Source organism: Astyanax mexicanus, chromosome 18, assembly GCF_023375975.1.
Source record: "Astyanax mexicanus isolate ESR-SI-001 chromosome 18, AstMex3_surface, whole genome shotgun sequence".
Taxonomy (NCBI): Eukaryota; Metazoa; Chordata; class Actinopteri; order Characiformes; family Acestrorhamphidae; genus Astyanax; species Astyanax mexicanus.
In genome coordinates, this window is record NC_064425.1 from 31,332,501 (window position 1) to 31,342,500 (window position 10,000).

Here is a 10,000-nt window from a genome sequence, read left to right on the forward strand (position 1 = left end):
GACTTATAAATAGGCTTGTTGGGAGTTGATCTTTCGCTTACGGCCATACCACCCTGAGAACGCCCGATCTCGTCTGATCTCGGAAGCTAAGCAGGGTCGGGCCTGGTTAGTACTTGGATGGGAGACCGCCTGGGAATACCAGGTGCTGTAAGCTTTTCCATCTTTCCTTTATTTTTTACTCCGTTCAGTCCATGATGTCACAAATTTTTACAAGGCTACACTGTGTTTACTCTTCATATAAAACACTTACAGTAAACCATATACAGATTAAATACTCACTTAAAAGTTCTTTCATTTTTCTGAAGGAGGATATTGTTTCTTCATGCTAATAAATGAAGACAAAATGCATTATTTTTAATTTTCTTAAGATAGGTACAGGGCGACTGACTCCTGTTCCTGGGGCTCTACCACGCTAAAGATTTCAGATTTAACACACCTGAGTCTAGAATGTTCACGTGTATCCTGAAGGTCTTAATTACCTGGATCAAGTGTGCCGCGGACTCAGGCTGTTTGGATGGCAGGGGTGAAAAAAATTAAAAAGGCACCTTGGGCCTTTCTGTAAATGTATGCCAAGTATACTTTAATGTGTGTGTATGATTTTATTTATTTATTTCTCAGAATATTCTTTGTAAATATGATTTTTTTTTTAATTGGGCTTTTTTTTTTACTGGGCCTAATCTGAAGCTTCCATTCCATTGAGTAAGAAACGTAGAGCAAGAAAATTGAAAAAAAAAAATGAAGAGATAAAAATTAAGACATATAGGGAGTTTTTGTCTTTTTTTCTTTGGTTACTTTTTGTAGTGAAAGTTAAAAGGAGCTTTTATTTTGAGGCAAGATCTTTGTATTAGTCCGTAGAGCTGCTTTACTTTTGTCAAGAGCAGTAAATGACAGTGAAAAGACTCAGGTCTGTGAGTGACTTATAAATAGGCTTGTTGGGAGTTGATCTTTCGCTTACGGCCATACCATCCTGAGAACGCCCGATCTCGTCTGATCTCGGAAGCTACGCAGGGTCGGGCCTGGTTAGTACTTGGATGGGGGACCGCCTGGGAATACCAGGTGCTGTAAACTTTTCCATCTTTCCTTTATTTTTTACTCCGTTCAGTCCATGATGTCACAAATTTTTACAAGGCTACACTGTGTTTACTCTTCATATAAAACACTTACAGTAAACCATATACAGATTAAGTACTCACTTAAAAGTTCTTTCATTTTTCTGAAGGAGGATATTGTTTCTTCATGCTAATAAATAAAGAACAAAATGCATTATTTTTTATTTTCTTAACATAGGTACAGGGCGACTGACTTCTGTTCCTGGGGCTCTACCACGCTAAAGATTTCAGATTTAACACACCTGAGTCTAGAATGTTCACGTGATCCTGAAGGTCTTAATTACCTGGATCAAGTGTGCCGCGGACTCAGGCTGTTTGGATGGCAGGGGTGAAAAAAATTAAAAAGGCACCTTCTGTAGGACACAGGGCCTTTCTGTAAATGTATGCCAAGTATACTTTAATGTGTGTGTATGATTTTATTTATTTATTTCTCAGAATATTCTTTGTAAATATGATTTTTTTTTAATTGGGCTTTTTTTTATTGGGCCTAATCTGAAGCTTCCATTCCATTGAGTAAGAAACGTAGAGCAAGAAAATTGAACAAAAAAAATGAAGAGATAAAAATTAAGACATATAGGGAGTTTTTGTCTTTTTTTCTTTGGTTACTTTTTGTAGTGAAAGTTAAAAGGAGCTTTTATTTTGAGGCAAGATCTTTGTATTAGTCCGTAGAGCTGCTTTACTTTTGTCAAGAGCAGTAAATGACAGTGAAAAGACTCAGGTCTGTGAGTGACTTATAAATAGGCTTGTTGGGAGTTGATCTTTCGCTTACGGCCATACCACCCTGAGAACGCCCGATCTCGTCTGATCTCGGAAGCTAAGCAGGGTCGGGCCTGGTTAGTACTTGGATGGGAGACCGCCTGGGAATACCAGGTGCTGTAAGCTTTTCCATCTTTCCTTTATTTTTTACTCCGTTCAGTCCATGATGTCACAATTTTTTACAAGGCTACACTGTGTTTACTCTTCATATAAAACACTTACAGTAAACCATATACAGATTAAATACTCACTTAAAAGTTCTTTCATTTTTCTGAAGGACGATATTGTTTCTTCATGCTAATAAATAAAGAAAAAATGCATTATTTTTTATTTTCTTAACATAGGTACAGGGCGACTGACTGTTCCTGGGGCTCTACCACGCTAAAGATTTCAGATTTAACACACCTGAGTCTAGAATGTTCACGTGATCCTGAAGGTCTTAATTACCTGGATCAAGTGTGCCGCGGACTCAGGCTGTTTGGATGGCAGGGGTGAAAAAATTTAAAAAGGCACCTTCTGTAGGACACAGGGCCTTTCTGTAAATGTATGCCAAGTATACTTTAATGTGTGTGTATGATTTTATTTATTTATTTCTCAGAATATTCTTTGTAAATATGATTTTTTTTTTAATTGGGCTTTTTTTTATTGGGCCTAATCTGAAGCTTCCATTCCATTGAGTAAGAAACGTAAAGCAAGAAAATTGAACAAAAAAATGAAGAGATAAAAATTAAGACATATAGGGAGTTTTTGTCTTTTTTTCTTTGGTTACTTTTTGTAGTGAAAGTTAAAAGGAGCTTTTATTTTGAGGCAAGATCTTTGTATTAGTCCGTAGAGCTGCTTTACTTTTGTCAAGAGCAGTAAATGACAGTGAAAAGACTCAGAGTGACTTATAAATAGGCTTGTTGGGAGTTGATCTTTCGCTTACGGCCATACCACCCTGAGAACGCCCGATCTCGTCTGATCTCGGAAGCTAAGCAGGGTCGGGCCTGGTTAGTACTTGGATGGGAGACCGCCTGGGAATACCAGGTGCTGTAAGCTTTTCCATCTTTCCTTTATTTTTTACTCCGTTCAGTCCATGATGTCACAATTTTTTACAAGGCTACACTGTGTTTACTCTTCATATAAAACACTTACAGTAAACCATATACAGATTAAATACTCACTTAAAAGTTCTTTCATTTTTCTGAAGGAGGATATTGTTTCTTCATGCTAATAAATAAAGAAAAAATGCATTATTTTTTATTTTCTTAACATAGGTACAGGGCGACTGACTCCTGTTCCTGGGGCTCTACCACGCTAAAGATTTCAGATTTAACACACCTGAGTCTAGAATGTTCACGTGATCCTGAAGGTCTTAATTACCTGGATCAAGTGTGCCGCGGACTCAGGCTGTTTGGATGGCAGGGGTGAAAAAAATTAAAAAGGCACGTTCTGTAGGACACAGGGCCTTTCTGTAAATGTATGCCAAGTATACTTTAATGTGTGTGTATGATTTTATTTATTTATTTCTCAGAATATTCTTTGTAAATATGATTTTTTTTAATTGGGCTTTTTTTTATTGGGCCTAATCTGAAGCTTCCATTCCATTGAGTAAGAAACGTAGAGCAAGAAAATTGAACAAAAAAAAAATGAAGAGATAAAAATTAAGACATATAGGGAGTTTTTGTCTTTTTTTCTTTGGTTACTTTTTGTAGTGAAAGTTAAAAGGAGCTTTTATTTTGAGGCAAGATCTTTGTATTAGTCCGTAGAGCTGCTTTACTTTTGTCAAGAGCAGTAAATGACAGTGAAAAGACTCAGGTCTGTGAGTGACTTATAAATAGGCTTGTTGGGAGTTGATCTTTCGCTTACGGCCATACCACCCTGAGAACGCCCGATCTCGTCTGATCTCGGAAGCTAAGCAGGGTCGGGCCTGGTTAGTACTTGGATGGGAGACCGCCTGGGAATACCAGGTGCTGTAAGCTTTTCCATCTTTCCTTTATTTTTTACTCCGTTCAGTCCATGATGTCACAAATTTTTACAAGGCTACACTGTGTTTACTCTTCATATAAAACACTTACAGTAAACCATATACAGATTAAATACTCACTTAAAAGTTCTTTCATTTTTCTGAAGGAGGATATTGTTTCTTCATGCTAATAAATGAAGATAAAATGCATTATTTTTAATTTTCTTAAGATAGGTACAGGGCGACTGACTCCTGTTCCTGGGGCTCTACCACGCTAAAGATTTCAGATTTAACACACCTGAGTCTAGAATGTTCACGTGTATCCTGAAGGTCTTAATTACCTGGATCAAGTGTGCCGCGGACTCAGGCTGTTTGGATGGCAGGGGTGAAAAAAATTAAAAAGGCACCTTGGGCCTTTCTGTAAATGTATGCCAAGTATACTTTAATGTGTGTGTATGATTTTATTTATTTATTTCTCAGAATATTCTTTGTAAATATGATTTTTTTTTTAATTGGGCTTTTTTTTTACTGGGCCTAATCTGAAGCTTCCATTCCATTGAGTAAGAAACGTAGAGCAAGAAAATTGAAAAAAAAAAATGAAGAGATAAAAATTAAGACATATAGGGAGTTTTTGTCTTTTTTTCTTTGGTTACTTTTTGTAGTGAAAGTTAAAAGGAGCTTTTATTTTGAGGCAAGATCTTTGTATTAGTCCGTAGAGCTGCTTTACTTTTGTCAAGAGCAGTAAATGACAGTGAAAAGACTCAGGTCTGTGAGTGACTTACACACTAAAAACAGTTGGGCTAAAAATAACCCAATATGGGTTATTTTCAACCCAACCGCTGGGTTATTATAGCACCAGCCCAGCAGTAGTTAATTTGACCCAGCAAGATGGGTTGACCCATTATAACCCAGCAGTTGAGTTAAAATATACTACCCAAATGCTGGGTCAAATTAACTGCAAATTAAGGTAATTTCAACTACACATATTTGTTATCTACTCCACCCAAATGCTGGGTCAAAGTAATTTAAATTCTGGGTTGTTTCACCAGCGAGATACATTTGTTCAGTTACCTATCCAAATGGTTGGTGAAATTAACAGAAATGACAGATTAATTCTAACACACCATAGTTTAATCCTTTGTGAAATAAATTGCTATAAACTATATGTTATGCAATAAACACCTAAACAATAATGTAATTTTTACAAGGCACTGCCTTGAAATTTATTATAACTGAATCCCAACAATGTAAAATGTAACAATTATGGAAAATAATTCATATTAATTATAACTAAAATATTATTGTGATTAAAATTCCAAAGCCTGTCCAGCAAGGATTGTCATTTCCTGGTGTCAGGACATGGGTAAGGTCTGGATGCCATGGCCTCATGGAGGTGCTCCACCATATTTGTTCCAGGCTAAAAAAAGATAGAAAGAATGCAAAAGAGTAAGTGAGTGTGAGAAAGGGCCATTTAAAATAAAGAATAGTTAGGTTTATAAATTGGAAAGGATTCAGAGCATCTCAAATTCAAAATTATAAACATGAGTACTCTACCTTCTATTGCATAGTAACAGAATAGTTCAACTTAAGCCTTCAGAACAGAAATGTCCTTCACAAATTATTAAAAAAGAAATAAAGCCAGATTGCAGTCAATTTACATTTACTGTCAATGAAACAAACATATATACATCCATTATTTTACATGCTTCTAAGCTGTGCACTTTGGGTGGCAATTTCATCCTCCAGAAACTTAAGCTGGGAGAGTCTTTAGCAGCCCTCTTCAGTGCATTTGATTTTGAGAGGAGCTGTACCATTTTGCTCCCAGCCTTGCCCTCTGCTTGCTTCCTGTCTCTCTCTGCACCCCCCCCCCACACACACACATTAGACGAACACTTAAACTTTATTCTCACAAAAAATCCTGTCGTAAAAAAGTATTTTAGTACCGCTAGCTATGTTGTAAAAATGTTTGCAAAGACCTACACGAAAAAGCTAAGCTAAGCTAGCAAATTAGCCTGCTGGCTAGCAAATCAGTTAGCAGTATTCCCTCTAATTCGTTTAGTTACAGTGAAATAAAGCTGATAGTTAATGATAAAGTGGGAATTGGGGTCCTTACACTAGCTATAACACAACACAGACACCGTGAATTAAATATTTACCACAAAGATGATCAGTCTCTCTCGAGCACCTGCGAGCTGCTGAAGGAGCATGGAGCCTGTCTGGGCGCGAAATGGTGGAGGAGGAGCACGTCCTGTAAACGTGATGACGGTCGAAGCACAAACAACCCAGCTGCTGGGTCAACTGATGCATGTTGGGTTGAAGAACTTTGCGAAATTTTGACCCAGCACATGAGTTACACAAAAACAACCCAAATCCCCCCAAAAATAACCCAGTTCCCATAAAAATAACTCATAATGGGTTAGACATTTCATAACCCAGCAGATGAGTAGTTAAAATAACCCAGCAGTTTTTAGTGTGTATAAATAGGCTTGTTGGGAGCTGATCTTTCGCTTACGGCCATACCACCCTGAGAACGCCCGATCTCGTCTGATCTCGGAAGCTAAGCAGGGTCGGGCCTGGTTAGTACTTGGATGGGAGACCGCCTGGGAATACCAGGTGCTGTAAGCTTTTCCATCTTTCCTTTATTTTTTACTCCGTTCAGTCCATGATGTCACAATTTTTTACAAGGCTACACTGTGTTTACTCTTCATATAAAACACTTACAGTAAACCATATACAGATTAAATACTCACTTAAAAGTTCTTTCATTTTTCTGAAGGAGGATATTGTTTCTTCATGCTAATAAATGAAGACAAAATGCATTATTTTTAATTTTCTTAAGATAGGTACAGGGCGACTGACTCCTGTTCCTGGGGCTCTACCACGCTAAAGATTTCAGATTTAACACACCTGAGTCTAGAATGTTCACGTGTATCCTGAAGGTCTTAATTACCTGGATCAAGTGTGCCGCGGACTCAGGCTGTTTGGATGGCAGGGGTGAAAAAAATTAAAAAGGCACCTTGGGCCTTTCTGTAAATGTATGCCAAGTATACTTTAATGTGTGTGTATGATTTTATTTATTTATTTCTCAGAATATTCTTTGTAAATATGATTTTTTTTTTAATTGGGCTTTTTTTTTTACTGGGCCTAATCTGAAGCTTCCATTCCATTGAGTAAGAAACGTAGAGCAAGAAAATTGAAAAAAAAAAATGAAGAGATAAAAATTAAGACATATAGGGAGTTTTTGTCTTTTTTTCTTTGGTTACTTTTTGTAGTGAAAGTTAAAAGGAGCTTTTATTTTGAGGCAAGATCTTTGTATTAGTCCGTAGAGCTGCTTTACTTTTGTCAAGAGCAGTAAATGACAGTGAAAAGACTCAGGTCTGTGAGTGACTTATAAATAGGCTTGTTGGGAGTTGATCTTTCGCTTACGGCCATACCATCCTGAGAACGCCCGATCTCGTCTGATCTCGGAAGCTACGCAGGGTCGGGCCTGGTTAGTACTTGGATGGGAGACCGCCTGGGAATACCAGGTGCTGTAAACTTTTCCATCTTTCCTTTATTTTTTACTCCGTTCAGTCCATGATGTCACAAATTTTTACAAGGCTACACTGTGTTTACTCTTCATATAAAACACTTACAGTAAACCATATACAGATTAAGTACTCACTTAAAAGTTCTTTCATTTTTCTGAAGGAGGATATTGTTTCTTCATGCTAATAAATAAAGAACAAAATGCATTATTTTTTATTTTCTTAACATAGGTACAGGGCGACTGACTTCTGTTCCTGGGGCTCTACCACGCTAAAGATTTCAGATTTAACACACCTGAGTCTAGAATGTTCACGTGATCCTGAAGGTCTTAATTACCTGGATCAAGTGTGCCGCGGACTCAGGCTGTTTGGATGGCAGGGGTGAAAAAAATTAAAAAGGCACCTTCTGTAGGACACAGGGCCTTTCTGTAAATGTATGCCAAGTATACTTTAATGTGTGTGTATGATTTTATTTATTTATTTCTCAGAATATTCTTTGTAAATATGATTTTTTTTTTAATTGGGCTTTTTTTTATTGGGCCTAATCTGAAGCTTCCATTCCATTGAGTAAGAAACGTAAAGCAAGAAAATTGAACAAAAAAATGAAGAGATAAAAATTAAGACATATAGGGAGTTTTTGTCTTTTTTTCTTTGGTTACTTTTTGTAGTGAAAGTTAAAAGGAGCTTTTATTTTGAGGCAAGATCTTTGTATTAGTCCGTAGAGCTGCTTTACTTTTGTCAAGAGCAGTAAATGACAGTGAAAAGACTCAGGTCTGTGAGTGACTTATAAATAGGCTTGTTGGGAGTTGATCTTTCGCTTACGGCCATACCACCCTGAGAACGCCCGATCTCGTCTGATCTCGGAAGCTAAGCAGGGTCGGGCCTGGTTAGTACTTGGATGGGAGACCGCCTGGGAATACCAGGTGCTGTAAGCTTTTCCATCTTTCCTTTATTTTTTACTCCGTTCAGTCCATGATGTCACAAATTTTTACAAGGCTACACTGTGTTTACTCTTCATATAAAACACTTACAGTAAACCATATACAGATTAAATACTCACTTAAAAGTTCTTTCATTTTTCTGAAGGAGGATATTGTTTCTTCATGCTAATAAATAAAGAAAAAATGCATTATTTTTTATTTTCTTAACATAGGTACAGGGCGACTGACTCCTGTTCCTGGGGCTCTACCACGCTAAAGATTTCAGATTTAACACACCTGAGTCTAGAATGTTCACGTGATCCTGAAGGTCTTAATTACCTGGATCAAGTGTGCCGCGGACTCAGGCTGTTTGGATGGCAGGGGTGAAAAAATTTAAAAAGGCACCTTCTGTAGGACACAGGGCCTTTCTGTAAATGTATGCCAAGTATACTTTAATGTGTGTGTATGATTTTATTTATTTATTTCTCAGAATATTCTTTGTAAATATGATTTTTTTTTTAATTGGGCTTTTTTTATTGGGCCTAATCTGAAGCGTCCATTCCATTGAGTAAGAAACTTAGAGCAAGAAAATTGAACAAAAAAAATGAAGAGATAAAAATTAAGACATATAGGGAGTTTTTGTCTTTTTTTCTTTGGTTACTTTTTGTAGTGAAAGTTAAAAGGAGCTTTTATTTTGAGGCAAGATCTTTGTATTAGTCCGTAGAGCTGCTTTACTTTTGTCAAGAGCAGTAAATGACAGTGAAAAGACTCAGGTCTGTGAGTGACTTACACACTAAAAACAGTTGGGCTAAAAATAACCCAATATGGGTTATTTTCAACCCAACCGCTGGGTTATTATAGCACCAGCCCAGCAGTAGTTAATTTGACCCAGCAAGATGGGTTGACCCATTATAACCCAGCAGTTGAGTTAAAATATACTACCCAAATGCTGGGTCAAATTAACTGCAAATTAAGGTAATTTCAACTACACATATTTGTTATCTACTCCACCCAAATGCTGGGTCAAAGTAATTTAAATTCTGGGTTGTTTCACCAGCGAGATACATTTGTTCAGTTACCTATCCAAATGGTTGGTGAAATTAACAGAAATGACAGATTAATTCTAACACACCATAGTTTAATCCTTTGTGAAATAAATTGCTATAAACTATATGTTATGCAATAAACACCTAAACAATAATGTAATTTTTACAAGGCACTGCCTTGAAATTTATTATAACTGAATCCCAACAATGTAAAATGTAACAATTATGGAAAATAATTCATATTAATTATAACTAAAATATTATTGTGATTAAAATTCCAAAGCCTGTCCAGCAAGGATTGTCATTTCCCGGTGTCAGGACATGGGTAAGGTCTGGATGCCATGGCCTCATGGAGGTGCTCCACCATATTTGTTCCAGGCTAAAAAAAGATAGAAAGAATGCAAAAGAGTAAGTGAGTGTGAGAAAGGGCCATTTAAAATAAAGAATAGTTAGGTTTATAAATTGGAAAGGATTCAGAGCATCTCAAATTCAAAATTATAAACATGAGTACTCTACCTTCTATTGCATAGTAACAGAATAGTTCAACTTAAGCCTTCAGAACAGAAATGTCCTTCACAAATTATTAAAAAAGAAATAAAGCCAGATTGCAGTCAATTTACATTTACTGTCAATGAAACAAACATATATACATCCATTATTTTACATGCTTCTAAGCTGTGCACTTTGGGTGGCAATT

At 36.7% G+C, this 10,000-nt stretch overlaps 1 long non-coding RNA gene and 8 other non-coding genes across 9 annotated transcripts in view; 8 read left to right on the top strand and 1 right to left on the bottom strand.

Annotated features, from left to right (window-relative positions):
• The first annotated feature begins 35 nt into the window (after positions 1-35).
• LOC125783970 (5S ribosomal RNA) lies at positions 36-154 on the top strand. Its single transcript, XR_007426690.1, has one exon. It is a non-coding gene; the product is annotated as a 5S ribosomal RNA (ribosomal RNA).
• A 795-nt stretch (positions 155-949) lies between these two features.
• Positions 950-1,068, top strand: LOC125783275 (5S ribosomal RNA). The gene has a single exon (XR_007426009.1). It is a non-coding gene; the product is annotated as a 5S ribosomal RNA (ribosomal RNA).
• Positions 1,069-1,872: 804 nt separating this feature from the next.
• On the top strand, positions 1,873-1,991 carry LOC125783971 (5S ribosomal RNA). Its single transcript, XR_007426691.1, has one exon. It is a non-coding gene; the product is annotated as a 5S ribosomal RNA (ribosomal RNA).
• A 793-nt stretch (positions 1,992-2,784) lies between these two features.
• On the top strand, positions 2,785-2,903 carry LOC125783972 (5S ribosomal RNA). The gene has a single exon (XR_007426692.1). It is a non-coding gene; the product is annotated as a 5S ribosomal RNA (ribosomal RNA).
• Positions 2,904-3,707: 804 nt separating this feature from the next.
• Positions 3,708-3,826, top strand: LOC125783973 (5S ribosomal RNA). Its single transcript, XR_007426693.1, has one exon. It is a non-coding gene; the product is annotated as a 5S ribosomal RNA (ribosomal RNA).
• Positions 3,827-6,316: 2,490 nt separating this feature from the next.
• On the top strand, positions 6,317-6,435 carry LOC125783974 (5S ribosomal RNA). The gene has a single exon (XR_007426694.1). It is a non-coding gene; the product is annotated as a 5S ribosomal RNA (ribosomal RNA).
• Positions 6,436-7,230: 795 nt separating this feature from the next.
• On the top strand, positions 7,231-7,349 carry LOC125783258 (5S ribosomal RNA). The gene has a single exon (XR_007425992.1). It is a non-coding gene; the product is annotated as a 5S ribosomal RNA (ribosomal RNA).
• Positions 7,350-8,153: 804 nt separating this feature from the next.
• On the top strand, positions 8,154-8,272 carry LOC125783975 (5S ribosomal RNA). Its single transcript, XR_007426695.1, has one exon. It is a non-coding gene; the product is annotated as a 5S ribosomal RNA (ribosomal RNA).
• A 1,188-nt stretch (positions 8,273-9,460) lies between these two features.
• Positions 9,461-10,000, bottom strand: part of LOC111188411 (uncharacterized) — a 1,287-nt gene continuing 747 nt past the window's right edge. Inside the window, exon 2 of the long non-coding RNA XR_002648486.2 lies at positions 9,461-9,682. This is a non-coding gene — a long non-coding RNA (uncharacterized LOC111188411). The remainder of the gene's footprint in view (positions 9,683-10,000) is intronic.